The sequence below is a fragment of the Macrotis lagotis genome, chromosome 4, assembly GCF_037893015.1.
Source record: "Macrotis lagotis isolate mMagLag1 chromosome 4, bilby.v1.9.chrom.fasta, whole genome shotgun sequence".
Lineage (NCBI taxonomy): Eukaryota > Metazoa > Chordata > Mammalia > Peramelemorphia > Peramelidae > Macrotis > Macrotis lagotis.
In genome coordinates, this window is record NC_133661.1 from 150,352,940 (window position 1) to 150,370,635 (window position 17,696).

Sequence of the window (17,696 nt, forward strand, 5' to 3'; positions counted from 1 at the left end):
ACTTAGGACAGCATCCTCCTCACTCAAATTCAACTCATGTGCTTGACATGTCATCCCTTCCCTGATGCCATGGTCTTTCTTTGAGAGTGAAGGACAAACACCAATCCATTGCTCAATCACTGAAAAGCCAACAAAGTACAATTCTACAGGAACCTGCTTTGCAGGCAAAAGAATTCATAGAATGATAAGAACTATATGTTCTGGGGAGAAACTTTGGGAAGCTGTATATGGAAGCAACTGGGCTTTATTCTCAAAGTGAAAGAAGTGGAAGAGAGTTCAAGAGCAGCAGGCATATTCTCTACTGAGAGACAGACAAGCATTAGAACCCCCAACTGATTTTCTCCCCAGCATTTGTATTAAAAAAGATTATATAAGAACAACCACAAATATCTCCCTTCCCCTCCCCAAGGCAGTTAAGTGACTTGCCCAGGGTCATACAACAAATAAGAATATGAGGCTGGATTTGAACCCTCCTGACTCCAGGTTGGTGCTCTATCCACTGTACCACCTAGTTGCCCCTATTATAACTTTCTCACATAGTAGATATTGAATAAATGTTTATTGAATAATATACCATCATATGCTTGAAATCTGAGGAAACTTTGAACTTCCTATTCCCCTATATCCAATAAAGCTTTTTTTCTAAGTTTCCAAATCCTGCCAAGTTTTTCCTTATTGTTTCTTGGATCCATCCCCTTATTATTATCTTTCACTGCCTCTACCTTAGTCCAAGAAGTCCTTACTTCTGCTTTTTCCTGTCTTTTGCCCTTCTAATCTACTCTACACATTGCAGACAGATTATTCATCCTGAATCTCTACTTCGCACATAAATATTTTGTTGAATGAATGAATTCTAAAGAGATAATCAATAACACATGGTTGTATTTGTGAGGTGCAACTGCATAATACAGACAATTCAAAGAAAGACATCTCTTTCAGATGGAGGTCTTTGGAAAAGGCATCAAGAAGAAGAAAGGTTCTTGAAGGATGGGTACGATTAAGATAAGCATGATAGAGATATTCTTATTTGAGGTAACGAATGATATGAATAAAAGAATGAAATTGAAAAAACTCAAGCTATGTTTGACAATCAGACTACTTTTCTGGAGTGAAAGATTGACATCTGGGAGTAATTCAGAGGTTGGAGAGTAAGTTCAGGTTGTATCATAAAAGGGCTTGAATGCCAGGCTGATATTTAGACAATTTCAATGATTGTGAATCATTGAAAACTCTTGAGCAGGGAAGTGGCATGATTAAAATAATGCTTTAGGAAGATGACTTTGGCGGTGGTAGGCAGGAAAGATTTACCTTCCTTTATGCTCTTTTCCAAAATACTAAAGCGGGGCTCATCCATTTTTCGGAAAATTCTACATCATGATTTTTGCTTGTATACAATATGTTTGTATGTATATATATATATATATACATATATATATGTATGTTATAAATGTTTATAAACATATATTTATGTATGTTTGTATATCTATACTTTTCCCCAGGACAAATGTTTGAGTTGTTTTAGTTGTCAGAATAACTTAATTTGTCTTTTTAAAATTGGTATCTTGAAAAAAAAATCTGTTCACTCTCAACTTTTAAAAAAGAAGCATTTTAAGTTAAGTTGAAACTTTCCAGAATTTGGTAAATCATCCTATCCTAATCCAAAATAGAAAATGCAAGCTAAGTTATTAAGAATTGTGTCAGTCTCTGCTTGGACAACTGCATGAAGCGATACCTCCTTGTAAATCAATCACCCACTGGCTCCTCCACCTTGGAATATTTATAAGGAAGCAGACCACAGACCGTGGGAAGTAAGAGCCATATGTCTGGCCTGCAAAGTATACTGGGAATTATGCTGTGATGTGTAAGGACAGTTTGATTCTCTGTTATCTTTGGGTGGGAGTCAAATGGTGGGGGTGAGAGAATAACTTGTTGATTCTTCAAGAAGTGGGGGGAAACCCTAGAATCTTATTTTGCTTTTGGATCATCCCTTATAGTCTGTATTTTGAGTCCACAGTCTACCCATAAAGATTTAAAATATATTCTCTTAAACTTCCTCACTGAGTCCTCAATTTGGCACTTTCTGAAGCACAATCCTACAGAAATCTATTAGATGAATGCAGTTTGGTTGGCTCCCAATGAATACTAATTTGTAGTCAGGAAAGACCACTTTGTATCGGACCAGGGACCATAAGGCTTGCTGGAAATGCTTCTCATTTATTGGTTATAATATTGGTAAAGTACTTTGGATGAAAGTTGATAGGTGGTGCAAATGTGATACAGCATAGAAATGGGAAGTATCATTGTACACTTATCTAGAGTGCTGAGGCAGACAATGGAAATAGACTCCTGTGTTTGATTAGCATGATGTAACCTTAGGCAAGGATCTCTCCTGTTCTTGTTCATTCTCTCTCTCTCTCTCTCTCTCTCTCTCTGTCTCCCTCCCTCCCTCCCACTATGTTCCTCCTGTCTCTCTCTCTTTCTTTGTCTCCATCTCTGTGTCTGTCTCTATGTCTCTGTCTGTCTCTCTGTCTGTCTCTCTGTCTGTCTCTCTCTCTCTGTCTCTCTCTCTGTCTCTGTCTCTCTCTCTGTCTCTGTCTCTCTCTCTCTCTCTCTCTCTCTCTCTCTCATTCCTTCAGTCTCTCAGTTTGTCTTATTTGTAGAATTTGCTAGTAAGGATCATACACCTTTTGGGGGATAGTCTCAGTCTTCCTGAAAGCACAGAGGTTTTATGGTACAGTAGAAAGCTGTAGTTGAGCAGTTATCATAATCTTCATTTTCAAAGAAGTGCACAACATCAGGGAGGTGATGCCATGACAAGCACATGAATTGAATTTAGTGAGTAGGTGCTGTGCTAAGTCACCAGCTTCACTTTTTCCTCCAGAGTCATCTGGGTCCAGTAACCAGATATGAATCAGGATGATTGGAGATAGTCCTGGATGTGAAGAAATCAGGGTTAAGTGACTTGTCCAAAATTACAGCTGGTGAAAGTCAAGTGTGTGAGGCTGGATTTGAACTCCCATCTTCATGACTCCAAGGCCAGTGCTCTATCTACTCTTTGTCACCTAGCTGCACAAAAAAACAAAGAAGGAAGTTGAACAGTTAGGAAACCTGGGTCAAGTTCAATGTGTCCTCCAAAAAGCAATCTGAACCCCTTTGAGTCTCAATTTCCTCACCTATAAATTAGATACAAAGGGAGGCAACAGAGTATAGTGGAAAGATTCTTGAATTTAGAATAACATAGGTCAAAATTCCAATTTTGTTCAAGATGTTACTAGGGTTCTTGAAAGCCATGGTAATAGAGCACAAGTTCTAGAAGGTCCTACCTGCTAGAGACACTGTAGTATCTCTGAACTGTAGTCAGTATCTTAAATTCAAATATTTCCTCAGATCTTACTAACTGTGTGACTTTGGACAAGTCTCAATTTTCTCATCTGTAAAATGGATAAAATAATATATGTACTACTTGCCCCACCTCATTGCCATGAAGAAAGCACTTTGTAAACCTTAAAAGCATATATGAATGAAATATTGTTGTAAATAATAATAATAATCCACTAAGAGGTAATATGGCAGTGGATAGAGGTCTAACCTTGGGGTCTGAAAGCCAAAGGTTTAAGCCCTACCTCTCACACACACTGACTGTGTGACCTTGGGCTAGTCACTTTAACTTCTCAGTGCACTAGGGAACTCTCCAAAACTAAACTTGCAGAAAAAGTTCTGACCTGTTCTAGTTAAGAGAAAACTTTCCTATTAGACATTTCCTATGCCAATGAAAAAAAAAAACATGTCCAGTCTAAAATATCAGTAGAAATTATAATCCACTAAAGAGATATTCTAGCTTCATTATGGTGTAAAAGTGAATTGAGTTCAACAAGTTGTTCTAAAGTTCTTTTGTAGTACTGTGGGGGTTGCGAGGGATACAAAGTAAAAATGAAATAGTTCTTTTACATTCTGTTGGGAGGGGGAAGGGAGGGAGAAAGTGGGTTCTTGAAGTCTGCCATTGGAATGCAGTTTCGAACTGGATCCTATGATCAATGATGTTCCTGTGATCAATGTGTAAAGAATACAGTTGTGGAAGCAGGCAGGTGGTGCAGTAGGTAGAGCCCCCCCGCCATGGAATAGTTAAGTTCAGGGAGGCTCATGACTAGACTGACTTTGGGAAACTAAATTTTTTAATTTCATTAACTCTTCGGGGCAGCAGCAGCTTCCTGCCAGTCTCCAAAGATCTCTGTAATTGCCACCACCACCACTACCACTATCACCATCCTTCCTATATACACACAACAGAGGATATGTTTTTATTGTGCTTATCCAATCCCTGGAGACAAAAATTCCTAGGTGGGGCTCTGATTCAGTCAATAAAAACTGAAAGTCTAAGACAAATCTACCCCATCTTCCAGCATCCCTATGCAGGTTGCATATGGTCAAATAAATATTAATGAACGGAGAAATGAAAGAAATTTTGACAAAATGGCAACATAAAAGTTTCCAGAAGAGTGGGAATAGTCCTGCTGTAAAGACTTTATGCACTGATTGTATAGGTATTTACAAACATTTACCATATACACTGGGCCAAACACCAGAATACAACTACAAGCAAAAAAAAATAAAGTCCCTGCCCTCCAGGAGCTTGCATTTTTCAAAAGATAACACATGAAAGGGAACTGAAAAGTTGGGGGGGGGGGGACCTGGGAAGGAAAGAAGGCAGGAGGACAGTGGAGGATAGTGACAAAGTTCAATAGCAAAGCCAGGAAGGGAATAAAGCATAACCACCCTGGACCAGTTCCCAAAATGGGGGCTGCTAGAAGGAATTCACCAGTAAAAGAAGTAGCCTGGCATGACGTGTAAAAAAGATCTGAATTATGGTGGCTAAATCAAAAGAATCAGAAGCACAACTAGAGCCATCAGCTCCATTCACTCTTAGAGTAGCAAGCAGCTGCCTTCATTACAAATCAGGAACCAGAATCCAACAGTGTGATACAGTTGAGAGAGCAGTAGATTTGAAGTCAGAGGTTGTAGGTTCAAATCATAGATTCCTCCATTTACTACCTGTGAGATCTTGGTCAAGTTGTTAACTTCTCTGGTTCTCTGGATCTGTAAAATCAGCTCTTTGGATAGTATACCTTCTAAGGTCTCTTCTAGCTCAAAATCTAGGCTCCTGATCATTGAGGCAATTTGAAGCCCCTGACCCCTTAGACTTATCCTGCCTCAAAGCCAGAGACTCAGCATCTCCTCACTATTATAGATAAGGTTGCAATTCTACCATGGTAGAATTCTACACTTTGTGGCCCCACCAAAACTTCTCTAATGAAGTGGAAAGTTTCAAAGCCCCAGATTTTTCTACCAGGCAATCAATACATGACTGAACCCATATTTGCCCTGGCAGTCCTAGTTACAGAATTTCTGCCTTATCCCATTCACTGTCTCATCACAGTCACTGGTCACATTCCAAATTCTCTAACTTGCAGGAGTTAAGACCCAAAAAGTTAAACAGCATAAAATTCTTGTTTGGTACAATAAGACTCTCGTGTTCTTTTCTCCTTACAGATTTCCCCAAAAGTCTCCCTGCTGTCTTTTTCCTTCATCTCTCAGACAAGTACTATTTTGTTGGTCTGATGACTTTGTATGAGAAACTTTAGCAAATAATTAAAGAATCTTGGACTTTTTGAGCTGTAATGAATGTGTAATAGTCTCATCTAGTGCTGCCTATTAGCATATTTTACAGATGATAATAATAATGATGGAGATGGGGTAGGTAGGTGACATAGTGGAAAGAGCCCTGGGTTTAGAAATAGGGAAACTCATCTTCCTGAGTTCAACTCTGGCCTCAAAAACTTATTAGACATGGGACCCTGAGTAAGTCATTTAGCCCTGTTTGCCCCAGGTTTTTTTTTTTCCTGTAAAATGAGCTGGAGAAGGAAAAGGCAAACTGCTTCATTATCTTTGCCAATAAAACCCCAAATGGGGTCACAAAGAGTCAGACATGACTGAATAAAAACAACAACAAAAAGGATAGGGAAAGGAACTAAATCTGTGATTTCATTTGATAATAGGGAGTTCCTAGATGAAGAAATTCCCTCTACTAGTAGGTCTCCACCTCTGCAATTTATAAACAGTGAGTTGCCTAGAGAACTGAGAGATTAAATGACTTGCCTAGAATCATCCAACCAGTGTAGATCAGAATGAGGCCAGCTCTCTATAAACTAGACCATGCTGACTCTGTGTTTCTAACAGTAATGCAACTAGGCCCTTGTAAGGATAACAAATTCCCTGAAGAGATCCCATGTGTTCAAATTCCCACTACTGAATCTATAATTACATAGAACAATTATGTCAAACTCAAAAATTAAACTGAACATAAAGATGTCTATGGGTACATATTAATTTAGCAAACTACATATCAATATTATCTATATTTTATTGTCTTTTTATTTATTTTGTTAATTATGTCCCAATTACATTTTAATTTGGCTTGGACCTTAGTAGGAAATGTTGTAGATGTGGTTCAAGTTGTGTGTTTAACACTTCTGATGTAGAATATGGTTATTGGGTTCAGACTAATGGAAATATATAATATGACTTCAAAACTTGTGACCATTTCAGGGGATTCATTATTCAAAAAGAAACAAGCAATAGCTGATTTTTATGCATCCTCTTAGGACTTGCAAATTATATCACATATATTATCTCATTGTTCAGGATAGCCTTGAGATGCATATACTATAAATATTATCCCTTTTTTCACAGATGTGGAAAATGAAATTGAAAGAGGTGAAATGACCTATCTAAGTAGTAATGGCCATTAAGCTAATTCATGGAATAGCTTGAACTAAAATCTAATTAAATCTCCTAACTAAAGTCTGGTATTTTCCCCACATCACAAGGACACCATTGGATTATGAATCCAGCAGATACAGATTACTTCAGAAAATTTTGGAACTTGAGTCAATTCAATAATTCTCCTCACTGATGCACTGGTATCTATGATATAATAAAAGAAAGAAGGGCAAAAAAAAAGACTTCTAATGCACTTGGGGAATTTAAGGAAGATATGAGCAAACATTGTACAGAATAAGTCAGAGAGGGATTCTAATCTTCACCAGTAGTAAAAAGACCTACAATAGAATCTCAGGTTATTAAAGAGGATCTACCCTAGGACTTGTCCAAGTCACTCTTCTCTAAGTTGCCTCCTCCTTAAAGCAAAAGACAAACATAGGACTTACACAGGAAGACTGTGGGGTGAAGAGAAGATCTTGAGAAGAGAGGGGAAGACAGAATGAAAAAGGCAATAAAAAGTTAAGTTTTTACATTCTATAGCTCCAGACTAATTGTTCTAACAAATGGTTTTAATGAGCATGTGTTCCTTGACCTTAGAATTAGGCAGACCTTTACTTCCTCCCCCTTCCTCCGCCTCCATCTTCCATGACAGAAAGCATCTTATAATCCACATAATGAGGCCTCATTTCATCAAATTTTCTCTTTCCTTTGCCTGTTAGATGTGTGAATGAATCTCCTTTTTCCAAATTTCACATTTTAAATGAAATGTTTATGTTAATAAGGGGAAAAAATCAAAGAAGCGTGAATACTATCCATTGAATTCAATGAAAATGACAGGGAGTTTTAATAGATTGTGAGTTATTATTTTCAAGCAGATATTCATAGTCCCACTTAGTTTTGGTGATAAAATTTCTCCAAGCAGTCATTCAGGGAGGTCTCTTTGACCTTGGTTGTGGAATACATTCTCCCCCTCAGATTGATCAGAAAAATGAAGAGACAACTACAATCCAGAAGCTCCATATTGAAATCTTTCTAGATGGGTGCCAAGATGCTCAGGGCATAGGGGGTCTCCCTTGGGAGTCTCCCACAATATGGACAGATTGAGGAGACAATTTAAAACAAATATATAATCTCTTCTCAAAGTGACTATAATACTTTCCCAGAAAAAAAGCAGTGAGGGGAAAATGGTAGATTTCAATTTAATATGAAAAGGCAAATCCCTGTATAGTATTTGTTTTAATGCCTACGATCTATTTTAATGGTAGTTTGACATAGTGGACTTGGAAACAGGAAGTCTGGGTTCAAATTCTACTGACTGTGTGCATTGGGTTTCTTTTGACTTCTTGGTCAAAACTCATTTTTCTCACCTATAAATTGAGAGGATTGAGCTCAGCAGTCATTAATATTCCTTCTACCTAAATCTATGATCCTACAATTCCATGGATATACCAGGCTTCCTGCTATTTGATTTGCAGTAGTTTCAAAGAATATGATTATATTGGATATAGCATGGTTATATCAAATTCATGTAATAACAAACATAGAATGACATGGGTTCCTTGAAGGCTAACTTCGAGAAGCAGCTTTGATAGTTCAAATAGCAAACTCTTACTGGTCCTGCCAAGCATAAAAGACTTGGAGGAAAAACCAAGCAATATGCTGTTCTTCTATTGTCCAAGGAACATCCTTGCTAAGTTTGAAAAGGATCATCACTCAGGTGTTGACTTTTTCTCCCTCACAGAAATTTTTTCCCCATAGTCTCAAAGATTGCCTGTTGAACCTAAGTCAGGTGGAGGGAAAATCTACACTGGTACAATCACAGATCACTGAAATAATGAAGTTATATACCAAGACATTTTTAGATCAAAGGTTCTTAATTAGGGATCAATGAGGGTAATAAGATTTCATGGAATCTATCCTTTGAATGGGAAAAAACTTACCTCTTTATATTAGTATTCTATTTTATGCATTAAAAAATTATTTTAAGAAGGGTTCAGGCTTCACATTTCATCTCTGACACAAAAAAGCTTATGAACCCTCACTCATAATTTCTTCAAGGGCAGGAACTTTGTCTTATACTTTCTCTTCTACTCCTCCATCCTCCAACATGGGGGCTAGACCAATAGTAGCAAATATGAAGTAAATATTTGCTGTTTTTAATATTCTATATTGAGTCATGTGGTCATAGAAGAGACCTTAGGTATCACTAAGTCCAACACTCTTAATTTACATGTAAGGCATTAATCCCTGATAGATATGATGGATTTCCCAAGAGGAGGCAAGACTTCTTATAGGACTTTTAATTGCATCATCTGAATGAAGGTACAGGCACATACTTTATTGTCTCCTGTGAGATAGGTTTCATTGATAGTAAAGCTTGGTCAAAGATAAATAGGTTGGTTCATAGTCTTGGGAGGATAGATTCTTGTTGAAGGAGTCACCCCTTTGTGCTGAAAGAGAGAGCTAAAAAACCTGTTCTTCTCTTTCCCCTTTTCCACCTTTTTCCCAAAGAAATCCCAAGAAAACAAATGGCAATGGGAAAGCCATCAACCTCTACCTTCATCCCTAAGAGATGGTAGCCTCTCAAACTAAGATAAAGTAGCAGTCAGGACCATGGTGAGAGCATCAAGAGTTCTTAGAAAGGTGGCTAGGTGGCTCAGTGGATAGAGCACTGGCCTGGAGTCAAGAGTACCTGAGTTCAAATCCGACCTCAGACACTAAACAATTACCTAACTGTGTGGCCTTGGGCAAGCCCCGTAACCCCATTTGCCTTGGAAAACCTAAAAAAAAAAAAAAAGAGTTCCTAGAAAGATACACAACAAAAATACACATGAGAGGAAAATTACTAGTCCTCAGATTCCTGGCTACCTTTTGGTTTTCTCTTTTTCATTTTCTTTTTCTTCTTCCTGATTTCAAGGGCCTAGATCACGGACTAGAAGATTATCTCTAGATTCAGAGACAATAAAATTTCTTGTCTAGCTTTCAATCCCAAGTTAAAGAGAACACTGATGAGGAACTACCTGAGCATCATGCCTATTAGAAGAGAATGCTCAGACCTGTGATATTAGAAGCAGCAGCAACAAGATGTGGTATATGAATGCAATGTATTGCTATTATGCTATGAGAAATGATGGACAAACTGATTTCAGAAAACCTGGAAAGACTTTTGTGAATTAAGACTGAGTAAAGTGAGTGGAACCAGAACACTGGACACAGTAACAGCAACATTATGCAATGATCTATTATGATTGACTCAGTTCTTCTTAGCAATACAATGATCCAGGATAATTCCAGAGTACTAATGATGAAATATGCTATCCAGCCAGAGAAAAAACAATGGAGTCTGGATGCAGATCAAAGCATACTATTTTCATTTTTTTTCTGGTTTTTCCCTTTTGTTATGTTTCTTCTTTCACAACATGATAAAATTGGAAGTATGTTTGACCTGATTTCACACATATAACCTAAATTAGATTGCTTGCTGTCTTGGTGAGGAAGAAAAATGTGGAACTAAAAAAATCTTATAAAAAATGAATGCTGATATAATTGGAAAACATATAAAATATTTATATAATTTAAAAAAAATGAGTGCTGAATGGAGAATACCATCTGTATCCAGAGAAAGAATTATAGACTTTGAACAAAGACCAAAGACAATTACCATCAAATTAGAAAAAATGTTATTATATAATTTTACTATCTCATACTTTATTTTTCTTCCTTAAGCATATGATTTCTCTGTCATCACATTCAACTGAGAACAATATATAACATGGAACCAATGTAAAGACTAATAGAATGCCTTCTGTGAGGGGTGGGGGAGGGAAGCAAGAATGGGGGGGAAATTGTAAAACTCAAAATAAATAAAATCTTTCTTAAAAAATAATAAAAACATAAAAAAAGAATGCTGAAAATTATCTTTACATGTAATGGAAAAATAAAATATTTTTTACCAAAAACAAAACAAAACAAAAAAAATCCAAGAGGGAGTTACAACATGGGGAAGCAAGGCAGCTGGACCTCTACTGTTTTTTTTGAGTTATCTAAATAGTATGAATCTGATGAGTAGAGAGATTGCCTATCTTACAGTCCCAAGAGCATCACTCTTCCAGGAACTTTCAGGGAAGTCCAAGTCATCTGAGTAGTACCATAAGGCCAGATGTCCTCATGAGGCTGTGAGGGACAAAAAAAAGAGACTCATCAAAATGTTAGGGGGTTGCCCCACCAACAACAGCAAACTTTTTTCTCTTCTTCATTTAGTCAAAACCACAGGGCACTAATGAAGCTTTAGGACCCTAGTAGAGAGCAGGACTCATTTGAGAGGCAGGAAAATTGGATTAATAGTTTATGAATTCCCCTTTCTCATTTTCTGAATTGTCTATGAGTTCTTATGATGGGAAAGCCATCAGCCTCTACCTTCATCCCTAAGAGATGGTAGCCTCTGAAACTAAGATAAAGTAGCAGTCAGGCCCATGCATTTTCTGCATTTTTTGTGCTTGCAACATTCTATACTTGATAAATGCACTGTTATCACGAGCTTAGTGTAGTGGTACCAGTGCCAAGACTATATAAAAATAAGTTGAGAAGTTTTGAGGTTTTGTTTTGTTTAAAATATGTGGAGTCTTTGATGTTATACAAATAATTTGGTTGGGCTGTGTGGACTTCAGTGTTTGTACCAGAATTCCTCTCATAAAAGATCTTTTATTCACTCAATCATTCATTTCTGGGTTCTTATAATAGTATTTGATATAAATAGCCAAATTAGCTACAAAGGAGATATGAAAAAAGATACTATCTGCATCCAGAGAAAGAACTGATAAAATGTGTATAGAATGATTTTACATATGTGTGTATTTGTGTGGAGGGGAAGAAATAAAGGGAATTTATATAACTTCATTACATATTTAAAAGGAATAGCAAATTGTGTATAATAGATTGGCAGTTTTATGTGCATCCTTTTTACTATACTGTGCTGTGGAAATCATTTTTTGATTCTATAGCTTAAAAATAAAATAAATAAAAATTTGAGAGGAGAGAGAGAGAGAGAGAGAGAGAGAGAGAGAGAGAGAGAGAGAGAAATTAATATATTTAGAATCTGGCTACATTTGGTAATCCTATGCATTTTACCTTATGCAAATTAAAACATTATTCTGAGCAGGGGTCCATAGACTTCTCCAGACGGCCAAAGAACGCCAGAACACAAAAATGAATATAACCTCTATTCTATGGCAAACTATGAAGGCAGAAACTCAAGAAATTAGATTGAGTTTTTCAATGGAAGGCAGGATTATTTTCTCCATTCACTGAGGGATTGGCCTCATTTTATTATTTTTATTCCTCCATCATAAGACATAATAGAATAACCTAGAATAACCTCTTTTCTATGGAGCAAACTCTAATCAAGCCAATGGTTTGAGCTTCTAGTAGGTGGACTTCTGAAAGGTATACGAGGCATCCTGAGATTGTGCCCTATATGCTATCACATAAAGGGAGGGGCTAAGTACAGAGTAAGTTGTTGGCTGTTGCCATGCTCCCTCAAACTTCCAGAAAGATGCGCATTGCCACAGTGTCCTTGGCAAGTGGCCCCATGAGTGGTCCCAGTCTGGTCATTTATTCCTATTCACCAACTGGAAATGAGAAAGCTCAGGGAAACTGTTCTACTAGATTTTTGCATCCAACTAGTTTTAGACTGGCCCAATGTGGCAGTTCCCAGGGCCAGAAGACATAATGTGTGAGATGATAGAATTCCATTTCATGCATTAACCATGTTACTGAAGCATGCTGCCAAGAGCTTCATTACCCATGCAGCACACCTGTGCTTTTGTCATGCTTTATTCGTAGGCCATCTGGATTAACACTTTGATTGAACACTGGCAGTTTCTATTATGTTTGGCTCCAGGACAAGTATTATGTGGTATTTTATTTAACATGTTAGCATGTGCATGATGCTCCCTATTCTTATGGATTAGTAGATCAGCATGGCTCTCCATTTAATTTTGGTTTATTGGATATAAGTTCCTCTTGGGGCAGTGAGAGCCAAACCTATTGCTAGGTTCAGTCTCCCCAAAAAAAAGAGTTCAGATAGAAGGATTCATCTGTTTCAAGCAGCCTGAGGTGTACATTACTCCAAAGTAACTTCCAACTTATGTTCAACACTTACATTGAGTTGTCCACAAGATGAAAAGTTTGGTATGTAGTGAGATCTTGGTAGATAGAGAGGAACCATTATCTCTAGAAAATATAGCAACCAAAAGCTCCTGAAAAGATTATCTTTAAATTTCTGAAGGTAAAGCAGGAAATAAACAAATCATATAATTTTAGTCAAGAGAAGAAGGACAAATAGTACCCAATTTATATTTTTTGTGAATGGAGAGATAGCAGGGTGTAATGAGAAAAGGACAGGACCCTGGGATCAAGATATGTGATATGCTAACATTGTTCAAATCACTTATAGTCAATATGCAACAAATGAATTAGAGGAGAGCATTGCTACCTCTCAGTGAAATAATAAGTCTTGCCTAAAATGAAAATGATGATAATATGCTAAAGTTCACCTTAATATCCTCACTAGAGAAAGGACTATGTAATCTTCAGTTTATTCAGCTGTGTTAAGAAAATGGTATTCTGGGGGTGTCTAGGTGGCGCAGTGGAAAGAGCATCGGCCCTGGAGTCAGGAGTACCTGAGTACAAATCCGACCTCAGACGCTTAATAATTACCTAGCTGTGTGGCCTTGGGCAAGCCACTTAACCCCATTTGCCTTGCAAAAAAAAAAACCTAATAAAAAAAAGAAAATGGAATTCTATTACCAGAATATCTAAGACTTCAATATGTAATCAAATGTGAAAAATTAGAAAAAAAATGGATTTTAAACATTGGATTTTATTGAAACATATAGTTCTGAATAATATCTAATTAAAGACTCATTAGTAAAAACAATAATAAATAAGTAATGAAATAAATATTGACTTCCTTGTCATTCCTTGATATCTTTGAGTCTGCCTTCTCCCCACCACCACCACCACCAGCCCTCCAATGCCAGGAACTCTCTGTTCTCATCTCCATCTCCTGGCTTATCTGGCCTCCTTGAAGTCTCAGCTAAAGTTGTCACTTCTGCAAGAAACTTTTTCCAGTTTTCCTTATTCTTAGTACCTTCCTTTGAAGACCATCAATTTGCAGTGTATATGTGTGTGTGTGTGTGTGTGTGTGTGTGTGTGTGTGTGTGTGTGTATCTTGCTTCTACATAGCTGTTTGTAAATCATCTTCCCCATTAGATGATGAACTCCTCAAAATTGGGACTCTTTATTTTAGGTTTGTTTGCTTTTTGGGGGGTGGGGGTGGGGAGGGAGGAGTGCTTTTCTTCATATTCCCAGTACTTAAAATGGGGCTTGCTATATAATAGATATTAATAGGTTCTAGTTGACTGATTGATATACAATTTTGAATAAATCAATGATAGACAATTTAGTTATATAAATCTGAGGCCTCTGATTGTTATTCCAAAAATGATTTTTCTCATCTTTGCATTCAGAGAAACTTAGACGATTAGATCTAAAAAGAACCATAGAAATTCTTCAGTTTAATCCCTTCATTTTATAAATATATAAACTGAGGTCCAAAGGGGTGAATTAATGAGGCCTAAAGTCACATAGCAAGGGAATGGCAGAGGTAAGACTAGATAGGACACGGGTCTCCTGAGTCTCAGTCTAATATTCTTCCTATAACACAAGGTCAATGAGGTTTAATTGGGCAAAATTGCATATTTTCCTTCTAATAAAACTGTGAGTCAAATTAGTTGCACTTCTGAACATCAAGAAGTGAACCACACTTGACTGGCGTAAATAATTAGCAATTGTGAAGGAGAAAATCATATACCTATTTCCATGTCCCTATTCTTAGCCCTGACCCATTATCAACAGTCACATAGACTGACAAGTCATGTACTAAAGTTCTTCATGACCCCATTTGGGGTTTTTTTGGCAAAGGTACTGGAGTGGTTTGCCATTTTCTTCTCTAGCTCATTTTATAGATGAAGAAACTGAGGCAAACAGGGATAAGTGATTTGCCCAGGGTCACATAGCCAATAAGTATTTGAGTTCAGATTTGAACTCGGGAAGTTAAATCTTTCCGACTCCTGGGTCAGTTCTATCTGCTGTGCCACCTAGCTGCCCTAGTTGTTTACTTTGCCACAAATGGTGAAAAGGTCTAAATAAGAAGGAATATAGCTGAACTAGTTCATGAACAAGTCATTTAAGCAATTTCAGAAGAATATAGGTACTTGAATATTGGATGGAGGAAATGAGCCCACATATGAAACATATTGTGAGTAACTGGGAAAATCAATCATTCCCCTGAAGTCTTAGTGTCAAAGAAGTAACCCCTCCAGCAAATTGAGGAGTGTAAGTTCAAGTTTGAGAGTTGAAAGTAATTAAGGATGAGAGACTGAGTCCTGCCTTTTGTAACAGAGGAAAGCAAATTAAAGGAGGGGATTTTCTTTCCTTTTCTTTCCCTTGACTGTGTCCCAATTGCTCCTGAGCTAATTTAGGGTGATGCTGCATCAAGTAGTAAAAAGAAACACAGATATGAATTGAGAGACAATTACCTAAGGAAGGAAGCAGCTTCAAAAACTTTGCTACTCTGACAAAAAGCAATGTATACATAACAATTCCAAAGGAATCAGAACAAAAAATACTATCCATCTCCAGAGAGAGAACTGAAGACTCTGGGTGCAGGCTGAAGCATAGCTTTTCACTTTATTTTTCTTGCTTTTTTTTTTGGCAACATGGCTCATGTGGAAATACGTTTTGCATGACTTCACATGTATAATGGGTATCATATTGCTTGTCTTCTCAATGGGTAGAGTAGGGAGAGGATTTGGAACTGAAAATTTTTAAGTGAAGGTTTAAAAAAATAGAGGAAACCTCATGGAAGAGAAAGCAGACAGTTCTGTGAATTCAAGAAAGAAGCAAACTCTGGGAGCCCAGCTAGGCAGCCTGTACAGGAGAAATGGGGTGCATTAAAACTCTAAACAGAGAAAGGATTTCCAGTTACTACAGAGTCAAGAACTGTGAGTTACCTTTGTCACCTATACATATGTCTCATGGAACTTTAAATTTCAGTCAGTCTTACAACCGACACTGTACTTATGGGAGAGAACAGTCCAGATTAAGGAGATGAGGAGATTTTCTCCCCCATTTTAGTAAATATCTTTGCTAAAAGCTAACTGTCCCAAGACACCCTTGTGGGAGTTTGTAAGTTATAGTAGTAAGACTGGTCACTTATAGGGTTCACCCTAGAACCTGAGACAGTGGAGATTCTCTAGGGACCTACCCTGAAGTACAAGTTAGGGAATAAATCAAAGCAGATGTCACACATGAAAATATTCAAAGTTTCAGAGAAACATCAGAGGAGATAGAACAATATATATATATATTTAAACTATAACTGTAGACAAAAAACAAAACAAAGCCAGAGGTAGATATGAAAGGGAAGACATTGGTCTTTCTTAATTTCATGGGATCATAGATTTAGGTCTGGACATCATCTAATCCCTCACTAGCCCTCACTTTACATACATAGACTGCTGAAGTTCAAATTTGTTCATTTGTTTCATTGTATCTGATTCTTCATGACCCATTTGAGGATTTTCTTGGCAAAGATACTGGAGCGGTTTAGAAAAGTGAAAGGTCTAGAAAAGTGAAAGGACTTGCCCAGGGTCACATAGCTTGTAAATGGATTCAAACCCATAACTATTGGTTTCAAATCCAGGTTTCTATCTTTTCAAATGTCAATCATGTTCATTTTTTGTATGATTTATTTCCTTATTTGGCATGTTCCTTTGATGATTTTTTGTTTATGTTTATTATGTTCATCAGAAAAAAAATTAGTTTTTAAGATGAGGAACTAGAGCCTGATTTGGCATGTCTTTCCATTCACTCTACCTCTGAAAAGAGACAGTTTGACAAGCTGTAAAAGAAACATACTTGACGAAGGGCACCTTAAGTGTTGTTGTCTTCCACTGTCCAGAAAATGCCACGTGGTAGTTATCAAGGCCAAAATACCAAAAAGCAGTGGTTATTCCATCTAGGAACTGTTGGGTGGCAAGCAGGGATTAGAGAAGAGGAATGCTTTAAATGTAGAGCCAGAGTTATCACTGCTGTTGTACAGATGTGAGCCTGGCCTGGCCCATCTCCATCACATTCTCTTGGGCCTGTCATATTGTCAAAAAGAGGTTGCCACCAGCACCTGTTACTCAGTAGCAACATAACAGAGAGGGAAGGGGAAGCTTTACCTGCCTGGCCAAGTCACTCAACTGCCAGCAGTGTTCTGAGCCTTTTTTTAATGAAAAAATTGGGGAAGAAGCAAAGGGGAAACAATCTTTCTTAAACCTGTTCCAGCTCTAATATTATGTTTTTCTTTTGTTTTTCTTTTTTTTTTTTAGGTTTTTGCAAGGCAAATGGGATTAAATGGCTTGCCCAAGGCCACACAGCTAGGTAATTATTAAGTGTCTGAGGTCGGATTTGAATTCAGGGACTCCTGACTCCAGGGCCAGTGCTCTATCTGCTGCACCACCTAACCGCCCCCAATATTGCATATTTCAGTAAGATAACTAGCCTCTGGCTCTTCCCTGAATACTGGCATCCCCTATTCTAAATCATATAATTAGAAACAACCCATAGGTAGACTGAGTAGGTAACTATCTGTACAGAATAAATGAGAATTCCTTCAAGGAGAAAATCAGAAACAACTTCTTCCCCTTTTCCAGTTTCTAGCAGTGGATGAAATTCTTTCCATTAGAAGCCTTCCTTTGGCTTAAGGCATTGAAGGCCTTCAAAATGTTAATGTAGAGACTTGTTGTGTAGTTCTATCTAACTCTTCAAGACCCCTATTTGGGATTTTCTTGTTAAATATACTGAAGTGG